Source organism: Argiope bruennichi, chromosome 11 (assembly GCF_947563725.1).
Source record: "Argiope bruennichi chromosome 11, qqArgBrue1.1, whole genome shotgun sequence".
In the NCBI taxonomy this organism is placed as follows: Eukaryota; Metazoa; Arthropoda; class Arachnida; order Araneae; family Araneidae; genus Argiope; species Argiope bruennichi.
In genome coordinates this window covers 29325751-29346511 of record NC_079161.1, presented here as the reverse complement: position 1 = coordinate 29346511, position 20761 = coordinate 29325751, and positions in this window count along the sequence as shown.

The window sequence follows — 20761 nt, the reverse complement described above, 5'->3', positions numbered from 1 at the left end:
ATATACAGGGTGTTTATAAAGTCCCGAACCCATTTTGATGTTTAATAACTCATAAAATAATAAAGATATAAACACACTTATGGCATTTATTGATGAATAACTCATATATTTTCCTTTTCAGGTTTGAATATTTTTACTTTTGTAAATATCGTCTGCGCGTGTGGTTAATTTCAGATAATTTCATTTTCCAGTCTAAATATCTGTACTTTTCTAAATATTGTCTGCTTATTAATTGCATTTTTCTCTCTTTTGTTTTTGGCAACTATTGCAATGTTATGTTTACTTTTGATGTGTTTGTTCTATGTAGTACTTTTGTATGTGATGTTTTATTCGAGCGGATATTAAGGAGAATGCATACACCACAAGAGAAAGCACAGATTTTATGGTGGTTCAAAGAAATGAAATCGATAGTGCAAGCACAGAGAAATTTCAGAAGAATTTACCAAAAAGATCCTCCGTCCAAAAACAGCATCTTGCGGTGGAAAAAGAATTTTCTAGAAATTGGAAGTATCGAAGATAAGAAACGTTCCAGACGTCCTTGCACAAGTGATTTTGATGTTGAGCGTGTCAGAGAGACATTTTTACACAATCCTAGAATATCTGTGAGATCAGCGGCAACAGAATTGGATATGCCAATTTCGACGGTGTACAAGGTTATTAAGAAAAAATTAAGACTACAGGCATACAAAGTTCAAATTGTTCAAGTTTTGGGACCGAACGATAGGCCTAGGAGGATGGCCTTTTCAACAGATATGCTAAGGAGGATAGAAGATGCTGCTGATTTTCTGAAGAGCATAATGTTCTCCGATGAAGCATCCTTTCATGTTTCTAGCATTGTTAATCGCCATAAAGTGCGCAAATGGCTCTGTGGATGCCGACATGCTTGTCGCTACCTGGCGTGAAATTGACTATCGACTTGATATTCTCCGTGCGACGAAGGGGGCACATGTGGAAGTTCATTGACAAGGGGCATGAAACTTTTTGAGTCTATTTAACTATTTATGTTATTAATTTAAATCTATCTATATTATTTTATGAGTTATTAAACATCAAAATGGGTCCGGGACTTTATAAACACCCTGTATTAATATAGAAGTATATAATTGTAATTATTAATATAAAACTATATATACATTAGTATAAAAATATATAATTATTAGTATAAAATTATTTATAAAAACAAAAGTGTCGATAATGGTTTTTCTCAATGTAAATGCCAAAAACGTGTGTTCAAAAATCGTTATAATTCTGACATTTTTCATGTAGTTTCATAGTGCAGTTTAAAAAAATCAAGTATAAAGGGCGCTTTTAAAATCATGGGACAAACCTTGGGTCAGTTGTTCTGAAAGGAGTCATTTTTGCAAAAGAGCCAGTGGCAGGGATTTCCCCTAAGCTTTTCACGTACTCTGGGATAAAGGTATTTCCCCTCCCCACCTAATAGGACTTTGGACAAGGTTGCAAAAATCACGAAAGCTGTAGTTTTTATTTTCAAATTCTCGCATATGAGAATTGTGTGCTTCGTAGCACTATAATAAAGAAAAACAAGTATGCATTTTGAACGCGTTCTTTTTTTTTTTTTTTTTTTTCACCATTTGAAACGTAATTTTGACACAAAATTAAAATCTTCATAGTAAGGTCGCATAGCTAATTTCGTTCATCTAAATTGTTACATTTTCGACTATCGCGATTGTGCATGTGAACGTATAGACGGATAGACGGTTACTTTTTTTAACAGATTTGGTTCAAAATTTGTTAACTTTTTATTTGGCATGATTTTATTGGCATTTTCTTTGGCTCTCGTGGCAGATCCACAGCTCCAAATGCCTTGATGGATATATTGTAAGCATGACTTCGTACACAGATTTCTGGGAAATAATTAAAATAAATTTCTAAGAATTAATTAAATTGAAGCCAATGAATTAGTTAAAATTAATATATTTATATGCTCTTTGAAATTTTTCATATTTTACTCGCTTAGTATGTATTCCCAAAAATCATTTAACCTCTTCGTCTTCTATAGCGCGTCTAGCGTTTCAAATGAAACTTTTGCAGGGCTGCCGTAACGCGCTTCAAGTGTTCTACATTTTAAACGTGTAAAACGCTTTATAAATGGTTACTTGTTTGAGTTTTTATTTTGTTTGTTCTAATGCGGCGAAAGGCAGAGGAAAAACAAATTTTCGGGGACAGGAGAGGATGGCGAAAAGGTTTAATGCAACTTTTCAATATTTACTAATTAAAGGGTTAAAGATCTACACTTAATATACTAAAATTATGTACCAAATTTTATATATCTAGCTGTTTTCCTTTTATGGTTATCGCCTTCACGTGTACTCGAAAAACCATATGTATTTTCTGTGATTGCAATTCTCTTGTAAAAATCGCATATAAAATTTTATACATCTAGCTCAAGTCGTTTTTAAGTTATTGTAACCATAGATAATCATGAAAACGTAACTATTTGTTTGTCCGACTCTGAGATCTCTAAAATATGGAGATTCATCAAAATATGGAGACCGATTTATTTTTATTTATTTATTGTCAATTACAATAACTCCTCTATTCTATACTTCGCATATGAGAAAATAAAAAGTGGCATCGTTTGTTAATACGAAAGTAAGAGTTTTTCCTATGGCTATATAAGGTCTTTTGACAATATTTATTAAAAATATAAAAATAATGCATTATTGTATATTGGATCAAAAACATGAATCAAAATTTTTCGGTTCATTAATTTAATGGCTGGTACATTCTTATTCTTTTCTCTTTAAAAGTATTCAAAACATTTGCGAAAAAACAAGTCAATCTAGTTTTTTTTTTTTTTTTTAAATTTAATCCGAATTTTTCTGACAGAATTCAAAAGCATTAACGCTCTATTCGACTGTCAAGCTTAATTCCCAACATCTCCACTGTTGCCATTCCCCGTGAAACAAAAATCCCCTCCGTAAAACACATGTCGATTAGAACAAGTGGCGACTTAATTGAATGCATAACTCGCGAGTAAGACGTCCAGAGCTGACAACACAACATCATTTATTAGGATTAACTCGGAGAACTTGGGTCATTTATAACCCTCGAGTAGGAATTAGGTTAACGCAAAGGCTTAAGTTGTTCCGCCATATATCATGGAACGCTCGCTTTGCATGTAGAACTTCGCAGCTGTGACGTTACTTGCACAGTTAACACGCGCTTCAGCTACAGTTTTCTTGGGAATTTTTAGTCTGCTTATGATAAGAGCGTCTTAAGCTCCTCTAGGATTTGACTAAAGCTTATGATGTATGGGTTTTGGATAATGTTCTTTTTGTTTTTTGGGAGTTCGATTTTGGTTTGGAAAAATAAATATTATCGTTTGGCAGACGTGTCGTGTTTTACATATGATAGTTCTGGATGTTTCAATATTTGATTCAGCCAAACGATAATTTTCTTTCAGCATAAAAATATATTGAAAACTGTAGATCGCCTATTCTGGAGGTTTTAATATTTGACAATGGCTTATATTTTATAAAAGTGATCAAAACTACTGAAAAATTGGCAAAAATGAAGTCAGAAAATGTGGACAGTGACTTAAAAGTATTTTTGTACTAAAAGAAATTGAAACCTATACAACACAATCTTTGGGGTGGGGGGTGGGGTGGAAGACTGTACAATTAATGTCGCAATTTTATAAAGTTGAGTTCAAAAGCCAAATTAAATTAAATTCTGATCAAAAACTTATTTTTTGAATTTTTAAAAACTTTCCTCTAAAAAAAATTGAATGACTCCAAAAAAATGCTATATTTATTTTTAATTTAATATGTTTATTTATTTACATGCGGTTGTCACTTTGTCCAGTGAAAATATTAAATAACAACAAGTAATTTAAAAAGAAAAGTTTTAAAGTCTGTGAAAAAGAATATCATTTCATTGTTACAAATTTGTTGACTATTTTCTAAATTTTCAGGGGGAGGGAGGTTAAAAGAAAACATAAGTTTCAATATTTCTTTTGGAATAAAATAAATGAATAAATTAGGGCACGAAAGTTTAAAAATTGAGTGTCGGAAAATGTAATTTAAAATGATTTTTAGGAGTTTAATTAGACAATTAACAGAAATAGTCGATTGCATTGCATATAGATCCAAACTCTAACAAAATAAATCTTCTAAATATCAAACATTTTAGATGTGACAAAAAGACAAACTCATTTACATCATCAGAATAATTTTTTTAATAGTTATTCATAGACACGGACGGTCAATCCCTTGACAGATTTGGTTCAGAATTTGTTACGGATTTAATGAGATTAAATGTATGAACTAAATTTCATCTAACCAGCTCTTTGCGTTTTGTAGTTATGTTCTACTGTACCCAAACGGCTTGACATACAGATTTCTTGCGAATGTATTTCGTTCGTAGAATAGAAATCTACACATTTCCTATAAAAATCACGTACCAAATTCCATCCGCCTATCTCAAAGCGGTTTTTTTTTTTTTTTTTAATTAGAAACAGACACAAATATGATTTCAAAAATATTTCTTCTGGGAGAGGGGGAGGGAACTGAGAGATTTCTAAAACATAAATTCGTCAAAATCTAAATTTTGATTTTTTTTAATTTTTTTTGACGATTACAATATTTTCTCTTATTTTTCGTGTACGAGAGCGTAAAAAAATAAAAAGTGCTTTGTGGAAAAGATAATTTTGAATGTTAATATATGTTATTGGTGTCTGTCGTAGAAATTCCGTAGCATATTTATTCAATACATTATATCATCAGAGACATCCTTATTTGGAAATAAACTAAGTTAGCGGGTTGGGAGAATCCCTGCGTAACGTAATATTTATAATAATGAATATAAAATACATACAAGATTCAAAATAGCATAATATAAATTAAAATAGTTTTCAAAACAACTTTTATTTAAGTACCATAAAGTAGAAAGCAATTTTTATCAAAAATATAGGCGTCAAAGTAAAATCATAAAAGCCTGAAATGTTGGTGGCTACACAATAAAGGTATTAAGTTACCACCGACGCCACACTAAATACCATAAGAATACCACAATAAGTGCTAAGATCAGTTTTTCCTACCTCCGATGGACAAATAAAAAAAAAGCCAAAAGTGGAAAACAAAATGTATTTATTACCAAAAGCTATGTTCAACCATGGTTACTTCCAGACATTATCATCCTGAAGATTAAGGCGTTTGTCATATTTTTGGACCAGGTTTTCCGTTCCCTCTTCAAAACGCATTGCCATCAGTACTGTGAAATGAGTTTTAACATTTCTTTGAAGATCCTTCTTAATTAAGAAGATTTTTAACCTCTTAGCCAATTCTTCAATATACGAAAGACATGAAAATCGCCCGGTTTTATGTCTGGTTCTCGATGGAAAAAAAAAAAGAAGAAAAAAGAGTGCAAGTTTGTCGAAGTTGAAAAGCTAGCTCACTGAGTTGACTACATGGTTCGAATGAAACAGAAGATGGAGGAAACCAAGACAACGAGCTGGCTATCCAGCTGGCCAAAATTTAACGGTGAATACTTAGACATTCCTGTTCCATATTTTATCCTTAAAAAAATTCAAAGAATGTCTATTCTAATAAGGAGTCTCATAGGAGCCTTAAAACGATAATATTCTTTTAAAGATGAGATTGAAACTTGGTCAATTTATATTACAAATGCTTGAATCTTCAAAGCGATTATGTTGGAAAGTACCTATTTTTGTACGTTTGATAATCAATTCATTTTGTTCTCTACTCTTATCTTTTTTTTTAAAATAGAGAATGAAAAATGAAAAAAAAAAAAAAACTTTTGTATCAAAGGAGAGAAAATTTCTAACAAATCATTCAGAATTAAAAATTTATTATGAATATGTCTGAAATTCCAATTTACAAACATATGCATGGCGCAGTATTGCCAAGAGGGCTCTTGATTCAAGAAATTCAACAAAATGAAACTAATCCAATTTACATACATTTATTTCTGTTACTTTGTATGTTTGATTTCTTTTGATACCCATAGTTTTGATATTATTTTCATATTTAAAAAACAAAATGATAATATTTATGTTTTAATGGAGCTCTTGTCAAGATCCACTGTGTAATCCACTGTGATTTAGCCTACCTAAATAAGGATGCAATATCTTGAATAGGCTAATGGGGAACATTTCCAGTCATTACCTCTAATAAGAGAAGTAATTTAAGTACAAATAAATTGAAATAACATTACATGTGCTCAATCCATATCAGAATGTGGAGCAGGTAGTTAGTTACCTAGCTCAATCCATCTACTATGAGAAGTGCTTAATTGCCCAGAATCGCATAGTAAACTGTATTATTAATTAGAAACAGTAAAATATAATGACAAAAAACTATACATAAAATTAAGTCCAGGTATAAGATTCCACACTAATGACAATGTTAATTATACCAAAGTAGTCAATCTTCGGAATAAGCGATTTAGATTTTACAACTTAAAAATCAAGTGATAAAATTTAAAAAAATAATTAAAAGATGTACGAAAATCTTCTCAAAGTAGAATTCCCATTTAGCTGACCAGAACACTACAGAATGCTCCACTAATTTTAAAAGCCTTTATTATTTTGTTGACAGCCGAATATTTTAAAATACACTTCCGAATTTCGTTTATTCTGCTGTCTATATTTGGTCTTTTTTAAATGATAATCCTTAGTGTATACTGTTACGAATTTGTAATATTCATTTTGTAGTAAGTTTCCTGGTATTAAAAATAGTTTTACTAATATATAAGTGGTTGCTGGATGAATGCGAGAATCAGTGACCCCTGATATTGCTGACACTTTTGATGGCCATTTTTTGAAAAATTTAGCGATTTTGACAACAAAAATGAAGGACCCAGAATGTTCAAGAATCTTGGCGATAGCTTTATTAGTACACAGGCATTAGCGTTATTCTGAAACTTTCTATGCCCTGTTACGAAAGTGATAAAAACTCGATAGGCGGAGTTGTTATATTCAGTGGATAGTCCTACACTGACTACAACAATTCCGCTTGAGTTCAACTCAAAAATCAGTTGAGTTGAGCTCAAACAAGTACTTGAGTGAAGTTTCTCCTGAAAGCTTTCTATGAGCGCTTTGTATTGTTGCGGTTATTTAATAGCGATTTTCTATTAGTGTACTTTTGTTTTCCACAAATGCTATTTTTGGAATACTTGACCTGTGTTTTCTTGCTTGTTTCATGTTTTCGTGTTATTATTAATGTCATTATTAAATGTTATTATTTGTTACTGAGCCTGTTGAATTTCTCGCCATACAACTTATTGTACCTTTAATTTTTTCGGAGCAATATACATTAGTATACATAATGCATTCGAATCGCTTAGTTAATTTATGAACTTTAAATCAGTTATATATTTAAAAAAAAAATTGGTAAAAACAAAGAACAGTCCCCCAGTCACAACAACTGTATCGATTTCGCCAATGTTATTTTAATTCATAAGAAAACTTATTACCTTTTAGATATATCATCAAAGGTCGCCTAACCCGGATATCTTCAGTCTTGAAGAGATATCGCAAAACGAAGCTTTTACTGAGTTCTTCTGCCTCTATATTAACATTAAACATAATATTTGAAATTCGCTACATAATTTAACATTAGCTATAGCAAATTTGTATTGTATACTATTACAATGTTGCAGACAATTGTATAATTTATCCATAGAAAACGGCGCAATTAAAATATTCTACCAAAATAAAATAAGAACAGAAAAGGAACAAAAATATCATTTCTCGTTTGCACACATGCAATAAATTAAGTATTCAACTTGGAATCTTACCAGAAGATGTTCCAATGTGATCTTTTCTGTAAATGATTACTAATTTTCTTTAAAATGTGTTTTGGATCTGTAGTGTATCATTTTATCTTAGTACAAATTAAAACCATTGTGGTTATATATGTTTGTATGTTCTCCTAAATATTTGGGCTAAATTCTACAATTGTTTCATATTTATTATTAAAAGCAAGAAAAAGACTACTGTAGATATTTCAAAGTACAAAAGTCGTAAAGGAATGAAATTTATATTACTCCAAAGCTAATTATAAGTTAAATTCTATTTAGCTATTCAACTAATTAAAATTTAACCGAAAATTTTTCAATTTTTCTGCAGTAATTTCGGATTAAATGAAATTATCCCTCAAGAAATGTTTATTTACATCCTTAAAATTCAGAATTTTATCTTTTTAATGATACCAATTTCACTGTCTTCACTTCAATTTTATTGTCGTTTATCTGTCGTTTTTCCTACAATTTTTCCTATTTTTTTTCCAAAATTTACTAAATAATTGAATTAAGATGCAGACGATTTTGAAATAAGGAAATTTATAAATATTACACTAATAGACAACGATGAGTGTCTGTGCTACTTTATATTTTGATAATTTCTTTTTATGTTTTAAAATAATTTTGGCAACAATTTTTAGTTTAAAAAATTCCAAAGTTTAATTATATTAAAAGATTTCTGCTGTTGGAATCTCCTGCTTTCTTTGCCTTTTGACTAACGAGAATATTTTATTCCATATTAAAGTTCAAAATTATTTCCATACAATTTATTTTTCTCAATTTAATAAATTGTTCAAAATTAATTTTATACACAATTCGTAAAATTTTTTATTGTTAAAGGTGAAAAATTAAAATACGAAGAACTGTTGCCTGAACACATTAACATTCTGATTCAACTCTAAAAGAAAAATATAAAATTACACGATTAATAATTTATATCAAGAACAGCTATCATTTTGGTTTATTTTTGTTTTTTATTAACGAAAAATTAACTGTGATTTAATTATTTTATTTAAAAAATTCATTAACCTTTTTTTCTATGCTTTAATGTTTATAAATGAAATATGAAATGTTAAGATTACAAATATTAATAAATTATGTTGAAAAGTAGCTATTTGTATTAAAAAATCATCTGATTCAATTGATACTTCTTTAAATGAAAAAGTTTCAAATGAAAGACGAATTTTGTATATTATAATATTTCATGCAAAGGTAATTTTTACATTAAAAAATTAGTCGTGTATAAATTTTTCTCCGAAATTTCATCGGGTGTATCATTTAAATGACATTAAATATTATGATTGCTTCTATTATGGGATTGGAAGGGGAAAACTGAGAATCTTTGTATCCCAGATGAGTGCTTCTATGAAATATGACATCTAAGTGAACTATAAAATTACCTTTACTTATGCTAGCTATTACAGAAGTTATTCCCTCATATATTTCTATCCTTCCCTCATATATTTCTATCCTTTTTAATACAAATATTGTAAATTCATGTTTTACTACAAACAATTTACTGTGTATATTATTTCTACGTTAGAACGTATTGTATTCTTATTCTTAGCAAAAATACATTACTAAAGTGTTCCATTAAAGGAATTAAATAAATAAAACCCATTACACCGATTTTCATGCTTTATATGCATAAAGAAACCCAATCTTCCAAATTAGAATCTTCTCGAAAAAGATCTCGCTGTAAGATCTTTTTGGAGAAGATTCTAGCCAAATCATCCAAATGAGTGTTTTTATGAAATTTGATATTTAAATCAACTATATAAATTCAACTATTAAATTCTTTCCTTCTGCCAGTTATTGCAGCAGTTATTCCCTCAACGTATTTCTATCCTTTTTTAATATAAATATTGTGAATTTATTTTTTGTTACAAACAATTTACTCCGTATATTGTTTCCACGTTACAACCCATTGTATTTTATAAAAGATCTCGCAGTAACTCTCAAATGATCCAAATGAGTGTTTCTATGAATATATCTAAATCAACTGTATAAAAATAAATTACCTTTTTTTCCCCTTAAAGCTAAAGCAGCAGTTATTCCCTCAATGTATTTCTGTCCTTTCTTTTACACAAATATCGTAAATTTTTGTCGCAAACAATTTACTTCATATATTGTTTCCACGTTACAACCTATTGTATTCTTAGCAAAAATGGCACTACTAAAGTATTCCACCAAAGGAAAAAAAATAAATAAAACCCATTACACCGATTTTCGCGCTTTATATCCATAAAAAAAACCCGAGTCTCTCAAGCTAGAATCTTCTCGAAAAAGATCTCGCAGTAAGATCTTCTCAGCGGACGATTGCCGAATCCTTTAAAAATCCATCATAGAAAAGATGCGGACGCGTTTTCGAAGACGCATGTTTTCTTTGGGAGGATATGGCTTAAAAATTAGCTCCCATCTGGCGCTGTTGCCAGCTTTCCGGAATAATTACTTTCCTTTTGCTGCGTTTGGTCGACGCTGCACAGGTTTCGGCAGTAAACATTTATACATCTCTCGTGTGTGGTGGGCGTGGGGGATTGTGGGGGAGGGGTTGGAGTGAAGATAAAGAAAAGCCGCCCGCTGCATTCCTGAGTCTTCCATCAACAAAGAAGAAATGCTGTTCGAGGCAAAATTTAATTTAAAATTTCTTCCAAGATGTGCCGATAAGTAGTCGCTCGCCGGTTTTTGCCGAGTGCAGTGGAGAGTGGTCTAAGTGGGTGGTTGAGGAGTCGAACCTGGAAAAGACACAAGAGTTGTTGTTTGTGGATATTAGCTTTTTGGGGAAGTTTTATTCTCAACTGTGGCAATAAATAAAAGTGGGTTATTCTTTCATTCCTCTTTATTCAAACTATTCAACAGGTTGCATTTTATTATTTTGTGTTCAAAATGGATGTATTTTTATATTCAGAAGTTTGAAATAAATAATATCGAATAAATAACTGGTTTACCACCATTCACATTTTTAGCTCTCTCGTATGTGTAGTATAGAGAAAGCATAGTAATCATTAAAAAAATTCGAACTCAAGATTTTTGACGAATTTTTAAATTTTTACGTGTTAGAATTCCATGATTTCGAAACACACACTTTTAGAAAACGTCCATCCGTCTGTCTGTTTGTGACAGTGATAGAACTAAACCACTTTGAACTAAAAGAATGAAATTTGGTACGCCATATTTGCATTAAATTTGTAAGATTTCTATTAAATTTTGAACAAAATCTAGTCAGTCTTGCCTGTCTGTCCTGCTGTTCGAATGTAATTAACAATATGACTACAAAACGGAGAGGGCTAGGTAGATAAGATTTGATATATAGATTTAACATCTCTGGTGTAGACAGTCGTCAAATTTTGAACCAAATCGAATGAGGGTTTGAACGTCTGCTGATATGTACTTCCAGAAACATATAAATACGGTAACTCTAAAGCGCAATGGGTTAAATATATTAAATTTGGTATGGGATATTTTAACTACAAGTGTAATTTTTTTCAAATTTTGGTTTCAATTGGTTGGAAAAACGCATCTAAAGCACAAATTCGATTTCCAGATGCTATTAGCTGCTGGATAGGGATTTACCGTAAAAAAATCGCCAAAGTTAACACTATAGATTCAGTAAAAATGCTAAATTCATGGCAGAGGTTAATATTTCGAATTATAGTGCACCAGTACTATGCAAAGCGTTCTCTGGTATTTTGCAGAGACCACTTTCACTGATTTAAATTATCATTTAAAAAGATTTGCACTCGAGATTTTGACTTCAGACCTGAAACTTGGAAATTCATCATAAACCAAGGCTGGAATTTCTTGACGATTATTATATTTTCTCTATACTTTGTACTCAAATTTAGCATTTAAAATTCAACTTTGAACCATATCTGTCGAAGGGTTGGCCGCCTATTGATCGATACTTCACCATTCATGCAAGCGCAATGATTTAAATAAATGAAATATATATTTGATCTTGTGGCCACAACTGTAGATTTCTGTCAAATTTTGAATTTAAATGATCGAAAAAAATATCCAAAATATAGATTCGACTTTTGGATACTTGTGTATTTACCGCATACCAGTGATTGATTGCTAAAAAAATCACCAGTGGTATCATGCTAGATTCAGTTAAAACACTAAAAATTCGATGTTTAGTAATTATTGTTCCCAAAATATCCATACAAAGCGTTTGCAATCTTATTCAAGGGTCGCGGTGTCATTTTGGTAAGGTCTCGATTTCGGAATTGGAGGGTTTCAGGTTCGAGACCCGATTCCACCGAAGAACCGTCTTGTAAACAGGTATGGTGCACGTTAAACCGTCCGGGCCAAACGTCCTCCCGCTGGTGTGGTGTGAAGAGGGGGGTGCCATCTCAGGTGCTGTCCTCGTCATCTGACCGGGGTTCAAAAGTACGAGGTTCGTCCCAAAATAGCCCTAGTGTCGTTTTAAAACGGGAAGTTAATATAACTAAACTAAACTAATCTTATCCAAAATCAGCAATTTTATGCTGGGGGAAACCTTTATTAAAAAGTAAAGGAGAAAATTTGGGGAGACTACCCCCTCCCCGCAATATTTGGAACAATATTTTTCTCTGTTTAAATCAAATGCATGTCTTTTATATTTTTTCCTTCAAACATTCAATAATCATTCTTCCTTTGTTGAAAGATAAGTAAGAAATATTCTGTTTATAATATGAGGAATAAGAGAGTAAAGTTCCAATAATTTCTCTAATAATAAGGTTCTCTTTGGAATTTTTAAAGGCAGAGCGAATTCTCCAGTTGTTTCAAGGATGAGCGTTTTCTACTTCTATTTAATCAGTTATTTGCTGCTTGCTGTTGTGCTAATGAGTTCGGCAAGTGTAGGCTTTATACGTGTGTGTGTGTGTGTGTGTGTGTGTGTGTGTGTGTGTGTGTGTGTGTGTGTGTGTGTGTGTGTGTGTGTGTGTGTGTGTGTGTGTGTGTGTGTGTGTGTGTGTGTGTGTGTGTGTTATTAATAAAACATCATTATCTATTATCGAGCTTGTGGCTTCTAACCACAAACCCACTGGACGGTATATTTTTTTTTTGTAATTATATAATTAGTCTTCTAATGAGATCTCTTTTTATCTGTGCCAGCCAAATTTTCAGAATCTAATTTTAAAATTCTTAAGATCAATTAATTGTTAACTGCATTAGCCGTCTTTGACGACCAGCTTGCTTATCCAGATAATTTGCTTTTTATGTTGTTAAACGATTAAGTCCATTTCTTTAAATTCTCTTGTTATTTCATAAGAAAAAAAAACATGAATTTAATTGAATTACTATGTTACTAATTACTGAAAAAGAAGAAATTAAAAAAAGTATGTACTATGAAATGAAAGCAGAAGTAACAACTCTTCTTCCGATCTAATACCAAAGAAAACAATTTATTTTTAAAAATTTTTATTTTAACATTGGCAAAAGCAAGTGAATGAATATTTTGATGAATGCGTTTTCAATTTAATCATATCAAAAATACTTTGCTGGGTTGTATATTAAATTAAATTTTTCAAAAAATCTATTAAAATAATGAACAATTATGGACAAATTAAATTGTTATTAAAACATCAACAAACATATGCCAACATCATTTTTGTAAAAAAAAATACGGCATTCATTTATTTAAATGTCATTGCGATTCTTCAACTGGCAGCTAGCTGTTAAGCTTATTTTTACTTTCGATCACACTTTCTATTTGACAATAATTTCTTAATTTGTTTTACATCTCATTTCTTATGCTTGGATGGAATTTTGGAACCCAATCCAGAGCATTTTTAACTATGCAATTCCATTAATTAATGGAATGTTGAATTAAACGCAGCTGGAAAAACATGCAGTGAAAAACTTGAAAATTACGTATAATAGTTTGTTTATATTTGACTGTTTAATAAGTCATAGCAACAATTTCTGTGCTACGAACGTAAGCGTTATATGTATGTATGTATCTTTTAATCTAAATTAAATCCTAATTAATTTCCTAATTTTTATTTAAATTTGGCTCATATTATGATCATTCTAAAATGGGCTCTTATTTCCTGATCAAATTCACAGGAGTTCTAGAATATTGATAACTTCAGCATTATGCTCTCAGCGAAGGGATATAAATTCCTAAATCTTGCAATATTCTTGTAAAGATACCTAAGATACTTTTTCCTAAAATTACACTTGTCAGAGAAATCCCTATCAAAATTTCATTGAAAAATGTCTCTCTTTTGCTCGTGTCGCTATGTAGACTGACGTATCTCGAATCGCTTTTTTTTTTCTGTAAAAATTATGGCTTCCGGAATGAAACAAATCGAAAATAAAATTCCAAAAGCACCATCTTTTCGATCATGTACTGTCAAAATATGTGTATACATACAATATGTTATATTTTTAGGTGCGTGAACAAAAAAAAAAAAAAAAAAAAAAAAGATTCTCTTTCAAATTTTAATTTCGATTTATTTCAACACCGGAGGCATGATACGTACAAGGAAAACGTGATTTTCAAAAGACGTCCTCTTACATCGCAATATAAGAGCAAAGAGACAGAAATTTTTCCCTTCAGTGATTTTGCAATAAGATTTCTATAGGGATTCCTTTGACATGTGTAGACTTAGGAAAGGGAATCTTGGATATCTTTGAAAGGAATGTGTAAGTGTCAGGAGTTTTTATCATTTCGCCTGGAGCATGAGAAAGGTTTTCTGGAACGCTTATTATATGCAAATTTAATTACAGTTTATAATGCCTAATTGTTGACTTTATGGCCCACTAGCCGCTTTTCACGATCAGCTTCTTCGTTTGGAGTACTGTTTTTCTTGTTTTCTAAACTCATCTTATAGATTATTTCCAAATGTAAAAAATGTTTTTTTTTTCACTTTTTTTGATAAGACTGAAAAAAAACTTCACCTTTTTCTGATTTAACAAAATTAGTCTTGTACTAATTACAACGCGTGCATATTAAAGTGTTTATAGCACGGAATAAAAGCAGAAATAGAAATTTTACTTCGAAATTAATATCCAAAGTACGCAATTGGTTAGAAAGATAATTATTTCCATTGGTTAATACATTGGATATTTCAAGCATGAGAATGTTCTGCAATATATTCGAACTTGATTAATTCGAAACCGGCCGTTCCACAGCAAAAATTTTATTCATTCCGAAATTCGAATCAAAGTAAAATAATCCGCATGAAATCGAGTACAATAAATAAAATCGAAGAAATGTGTCTGTTAAAAGTGTCAGTATTATTTATTTTTAAAATGTAACCATTTTAGTAAACAATACAAGTAACAAATAAATAATTTTAATGATCAAACAATATATAACACATCGAATACTATTTTTGTGTAGAAAAGAATCAAAATATACATTAAATTCATATTTAAAATATTCCGAGTAGTGTTTTTCTATATGGCAAAATCATTACTGCTTTTTGTGATTGAATGTTCCATTTAAGTATCAAATAAATACTCGAATATATTATGGGCTTGAAGAAATTATTCATTAACAATAACTGAAGGCATAAGGCACAAATGCATTCTTTCACATTGGATGATATTTAATATTTTTCTATCGGGGCTAAACCGATTCTATTTCTATATTGATACTATTATATTTTCTTAGTGAAATAAGTTAATGTATATTCTCAGTTTCCTAAGCAAATTTCAGCCGGCATATCTTCCCAGTATCCAGAAAAGGTTTCAGCATCCATGTGGTAAGATTTCGGGAATAGGAGGTTTCAGATTCGATACCCGATTCTATTTAAGAACTGTTATGTAAGCGGGCTTGGTGCATATCAAATGATTCGGTTGGTTAATGTTCTACGCCTGGTGTATAGACGTAAGATTTGGAAAGAGGATACCGGTTCTGATATCGTCCTTGTCATTTGGCCGCTGTGCAAAATTACAAGGTCTGCCCTAAAATAACACTACTATTTCTTCAAATTAGGGCGTTAATATATATATATATAATATATTTAAACTGAACTGAACTATTAATTAGATTTTGAAGTTAAAGTAAAATAATATTGAAATTTTTATTTTTTCATTCGATTTATTTTCCAGATAATGGAAGATACTTGAAATAAATTAATTTTTAATATTTTATTAAATTTTTAAAATTTATCGATATAAATAATTTTTTGAAATGATTTTCTACTGATTAAATGAAATTGGTTTTTTTTTATCTTGTAATTTTTAATATAATATGAAAGAATTTTACAGAAAATTCTTCATTAATTAATTTCAACGTTAATTGTGAACTATTAGAACACTATTGTGAACTATTCTGAAATATAAATCATTCGCAATTTATAATTTTGACAATGAAATATAGACGATATTTTAACAGGTATTTAATTTTAAAAAATCCACTGTACCAGAGTAAAAAAATCCAATTACCACTTAATTTGAAACAAAAAGTTCAAATTCACGATGTTAAACTGTAACACGCAAACATTTTAATGGAACAAAAAACGCAATAATAGAAAAATCGAATTAAGAATGAAAGTAACGTGCCTTTTATTGAGTTACATTGTCCCCACACTTAACGAACCGTATCTTAATTTCCCGATACCACCCCTCGTTCAAACGCGCATTTTTCTCGTCATCAACTCTAATAAAAACCGTAATGAAAACCCCCGGTGGATATATTAAATTTTGCTTTTAATCCCTCCAACAACCACCCCGGAAAAACCTACTCCATCATCACGCCACTGACTCGCGCCACTAGCCCCGGCATATGCGGCAGGGGTATTTGAATATTCATTATAGTTTCATCGCCGCACGCCGTGGGACACCGAAACATGCAAATTCGAGCGAATAAGCGGGGGGTTGGGGATGGGGGGTGGACGCAGTGCGAGGGTAGATCGAGCATCATCTATCACCCTGTCTGACAACCAATATCTCTATCCCGCCCGATTAGCGGGTTCGTGTTCTGGCAACGGAGGAAATTTTAAACTTTGCATATTCAGGGGGTTTCTTATCTTTTCGTCTTGTGTGTATACGCTGCTTCTGCGAATATGCACGCAGTGCTGCCGATATTGCGCATAAATTTCGAAGGAAAACCTCTTTCGGCGGAAGATAATCTAAAAATCGTTTCTTAGAGATGCCGTTTCTAGGTGGTTGTGGAGAAAGGGGGGAAGGGGAGGATTACATTGGGTTTTCTTGTCTTTGACTTTTGCCCGAACGTGCATTTGGAATTCCTGATTATTTATGAAAATGAATGCCAATGCCGGAATACCTTAAGGCGGTTTGTTTGGAAGTGCGATTTGCATTTTTCTTGGAAATCTGATTTTGGGTTCGATCAGGTGGGATGCGCAGTGATTAAAAGAGGAATTGTTTGTTCTTGCAATTAACGAGAAGTTTCGATAAATAGAATCGACATTTTAAGAGTAGATGGTATTCATGCATTACATACTTTACTTACTTATACAAGCAATCTTACATTACTTACATATGCAGTTTATGTATACGTATAGTCAAATTTTATTGACGTAAGTAAAATATTAACTACATGCATATGTATGCGGTAAATTACTTACTTATGCATGCTTGGGGTTAATGTAAAATTACTTGCTTATTTAAAATACAATGTATATTTTATTCTTCATAAGCGGTATATATTTATATTCTGTGCGTAGTAAATTACTTACTTATTTATATAGGTGGTAAATTACTTACTTATACATACAATGCGTATTTTATTTATACATACAACATATAGACATACAGACTTAGACATATAATGCATGCTAATGCATTCAGTATATGCTTTTCTTACTTGTGCATACAGTATATGCTTTTCTTGCTTGTGCATACAGTATATGCTTTTTTTGCTTGTGCATACAATAGCTGCTTTTTTTGCTTGTGCACACAGTGGATGTTTTTCCTTACTTTTTTATACAGTAGATGTTTTGCCTTACTTGTGCACACAGTAGATAACATTTCTTACCTAAATATGCAGGATATGCTTGGTTTATATGGTTTAATATACTTTCATAATATTGACCGCAACATTTTTCATTGTTGATCCCTTTTTAGGAATAGAAAATTTCCATGGCCTTATTTCTGCCCCAAAAAATTTACATAAATTCAAATTGGGTATTTAAATAATTAAATATAAATAAATAAATAATTGGGAAAAGGAAATAAAAATAAAATTGTTCTTTAGACAATTTTATTAAGATTTTTTTTTATTCAAACCCTTTTTAAAAATTATTTTTGCTTATTCAAAAAAAAGGGGGGGGGGGAGTGCAAATTTTTTCGGAAAATTTTGTCACTATCCCAAAGTTAGAAAATATAGAAGAAAATGAAGATTAATTCGTGGTGATTAAAAGGAAATTCAATTTATGTAATTCTTCCAAAAAATTCGTTTAGTTATTAAAAATCTATTCTTAATTTCAATAGATTACAAAGAAGGAGTAAAAAAAAAAAAAGAACACACCTTTCGGGAATTTTATTTCTATTAGTAATATTTTACCTTAAACCAAAGTTAAAATATAAACGAGAAAATGAAGTTTATTTAATGATAATTAAAATGAATTAAATTAAATTTTTAGGAAATTTCAATGAAATAGGTTTTGTTAAATTTCCTTTATTTATCCCTCCCCCCTCTTATTTCAGAAGACGTCCCAGTCTTCTGATTGGGTCTAATATACATATGTCTGATGACTTAATAATGATGGTCTCATATATATATATGTCTGATGACTTAATAATGATGGTCTAATATGCATATGTCTGAGGATCTGATGTCTAACATACATAATTGTGCAATCCATCCAACATTAAAATGGACATTATCTGATATATTATAAATCCGATTTTTAACTTCCAAAGTGATAGCAATAGATTTCCAAATTAAACTGTGCACTGTACTATTTTAAAGGAGATGAAAAAATCGCAACAGATAAATATAACCATCGAATATATTTTTGATATTGTTAAACAAATAATTTTTTATGCATATGTTTAATAATTTTGGCTGCAAAAACTGAAGTCCATTTCAGAAAGTTCATGGTAATAATCGCTTCATTTTATGTAGCCAAAACAGGAAAAAAAAAAAAAAAAAAATGACGAATGACGAATGTGAAAAAAGACGAATGTAATGTAGCAATAAAAATGCTTATGGAAATTTGTTTCCCCCATATTCTTTTCGTGTAGAAAATATTCGAAATGCTACAAAAGCCTTAAGTTCAGTTATTAAGACAAGAAAACAAGAGTATTTGACTAGTATAAAATATTTTAAGTGGAGAATCCGCTATAGATGAATTTTGCTCCAATTTCGTCTAATCATCATCAACAATTCATCAATAAAATCAGAGAATCGTAGCTTTAGTCTAACACCCATCTAACAATCAGATTATTGACTATAAATTCTTATATCAAAATTAATAAAAACTGTGACGAGATAACTCATAGGTTTTCGCAATATGATAATACAATTTCTCATACGTCCTTTATTTTATTCATGAGTTTTTCAATTCAACAAATAAAGCTCAACAAGCTCCGTATTCACAAGATATGGCACCGTGCGACTTTTTAGTATTTCTACGATTTAAAGTATCTTTTTGAAGTCATTGTTTTGTATAAGACGATGACAGTAAAAAGACCAAAAAATTCGCAATAAAAGAAAGCTCGTTGAAGCTCTGAAGGGGTTTACACAAAAAGACTTTAAATTATTTAAATGAAGTTAAGTCATGTTAATTATATTGAAGAAGATTTAATAAATATTGACCAATCAATTAATAATTTTAGTTTTATGATAACAGTTCTAGTAATTTTTGGTGATTGTAGTTTATGTGGTGCACAGTATTGGTAAAAAACAGATATTGCTGATATTGCTCAAGATACATCTATACATCATAGTATGTACACCAAGTGGCAAGTATTAGTATCCAACAATTGTCTCCCTGAAACAATTTCACACCTCCGAAATAAAAATGTTATCCCTATTTGCTTCGCATAAAAATTTTGAACTCAATCAACGGCGTGATCGTTTTGAATGTTCAGATTTTTATTTTCAAACTCTTGCACATGAGCGTTTTATCCTTCGTAATATAGAGAAGAAAAAATTGAATATGCATTTTGGGCGCCTTTTTATCAACCGATTGACTCAAACTACATTTTTTTTGCCAAATTAAATTTTATTTTTTCGCATTTACTTGCATGCGAGTACACAGATCGACAGAAATCATAATACGGATTTACACTTTAAATGCTAAAACTGTGCACCAAATCTTATACATCTAGCTCTTTTATGTTTTATAGTTATTGTATTGACTTGCACTCATACGGGCAGGTGGACAAACTTTTTGTGAATGAATTTCTTTCAAATATTGGACATAAAACTAATTACCAATTGGGTGTAAAGATCAAATACCAAACTTTTTTCGTGTACCTCTAATAATTTTTGAGTTATTATGTTCAGAGACAGACAGATGTAATTCCAAAAATATTTTTTTCGGATTCCGGGAAATTTGAAACATGGAACATCGTCAACACCTCGAGTTTAAATTCTTCCTGTACAAGAAAGTAAAAAGTCACTAATCTATATGCCAATGGCTGTGGCAATGTTTTTAGAGTCAAATGAAACATTCTATAGTTTTCTCGGTCCTTTAATATAGATAACATGAGGATAGATAGCATTGATGAAAAGCAAATATTGTCGAGTAAATGTTTAATCAAATTCAATGGCTGTGGCAATGTTTTTAGAGTCAAATGAAACATTCTATAGTTTTCTCGGTCCTTTAATATAGATAACATGAGGATAGATAGCATTGATGAAAAGCAAATATTGTCGATTAAATGTTTAATCAAATTCAATGGCTGTGGCAATGTTTTTAGAGTCAAATGAAACATTCTATAGTTTTCTCGGTCCTTTAATATAGATAACATGAGGATAGATAGCATTGATGAAAAGCAAATATTGTCGATTAAATGTTTAATCAAATTCAATGGCTGTGGCAATGTTTTTAGAGTCAAATGAAACATT